The sequence below is a fragment of the Dasypus novemcinctus genome, chromosome X (assembly GCF_030445035.2).
Source record: "Dasypus novemcinctus isolate mDasNov1 chromosome X, mDasNov1.1.hap2, whole genome shotgun sequence".
Taxonomy (NCBI): domain Eukaryota; kingdom Metazoa; phylum Chordata; class Mammalia; order Cingulata; family Dasypodidae; genus Dasypus; species Dasypus novemcinctus.
The window spans coordinates 147,301,044-147,302,552 of record NC_080704.1 but is presented as its reverse complement, the minus strand read 5'-3'; positions in this window follow the sequence as shown (position 1 = coordinate 147,302,552).

The window sequence follows — 1,509 nt, the reverse complement described above, 5'->3', positions numbered from 1 at the left end:
ACGGTATTTTTACTGTGCAAATGCAGCATTGAGATAAGTCTCCTAGGTATTTGCACTTCCAACCATGTATTAGTCAGTTGAAGGGGTGCCGATGCAAAATACCAGAAATCTGCTGGGCGTTATAAATGGTATTTATTTGGGGTAGGAGCTTACAGATACCAGGCCATAAAGCCTAAGTTACTTCCCTCACCAAAGTCTATTTGGAGCAAGATGACTGCTGATGTCTGTGAGGGTTCAGGCTTCCTGGGTTCCTACCTTCCTGTGGCTTGCTTTTCTCTGGGTTCAAGGTTCCTTCCTTCCTGGGGCTGGCTTGCCTTTCCTCTGCGAGCTTACTTCCCGAAGCTCCAGTTTAAGTCTTCAGCATCAAACTCCAACATCAAAACTTTAACATCAGAAACCCTCAACTCTGGCCTTTGCCATGCCTTTTATCTGTAGTCTCCACCACCAAGGGGAGGGGACTCAATGCCCTAATCATAACTCAGTCATGCCCAGGTACAGATCAGATTACAAGCATAATCCAAAATTTCTTTTTGGAATTCATCAATTATATCAAACTGCTACACACTGCTAACCAGATTGTTGCCCCATTTCCTTCTTATATAGAATTATGGAACAGTCACTGCAGTATTTCAGCTGAGAACTAAGGGATAAGAATAGCCAGGTTTGTGAAGAACTAGGGAAGAGTGTTCCAGGCAAATGAAACAGTGTGTACATAGGCCCTCAGTGCTGGGGAGAGCTTGTAATACTTAAACAACTGCAAAGCCAGTGTGGCTGGATTGTAGTGTAGAAGAAGATATATAAGACAGTGAAAATGATGGAGAGATGGGCAAGATTCAGATCATGCAGGGCCTTATAGGCCATGGTAAAGAATTTTAATTTCACTTGAAGTAAAATGGACTACTAATAAAGGGGTTATGTAAGAGAGAGACATAATCTATGTTTTAAGAAAATCACATTGGCTTTTGCATGGAGAGTGGATTGGGGGATGGTGTGAGATTGGGTTGTGTATATGTTACCACAATAAGATTTGTTTAAAAGGCATGGTAGCAGGGACACCAGTTAGGAAGCAATTGTGGAGGACAGCAAGAGATAATCATAGCTTGGAATAAGGTGGTGGCTGTTCCGGTAGTGTAATTGACGGGTCTACCAGAGCAATGAGGAAGGTAAGGGAAAGAGAGAAAGATGATGCCTTGGTTCCTGCTTGAGCAAGTGAGGGGGTGAAAAACTACTTACTGAGATGGAGAAGACTAGCGATGGATGGAACAGATTTGGAGAGTGAGATCAAAAGTTCAGTTTTGTACTTTTCAGGTTTGTGAACAAAATACCCAAGTGGAAATATTAAATATGCAGTTGGGTATAAGGACTGTAAAAGATAATCAGTTAAGAATCCTTAATCTTGATTAAAGCTATTAGTGATTATCAGTAAATACAAAATTAACTCCTCCTGCCACCACTATGTTCACATTTCCCTGCCTTAACATTTCACAAAAAGGATCTAAGCTCAGCCAA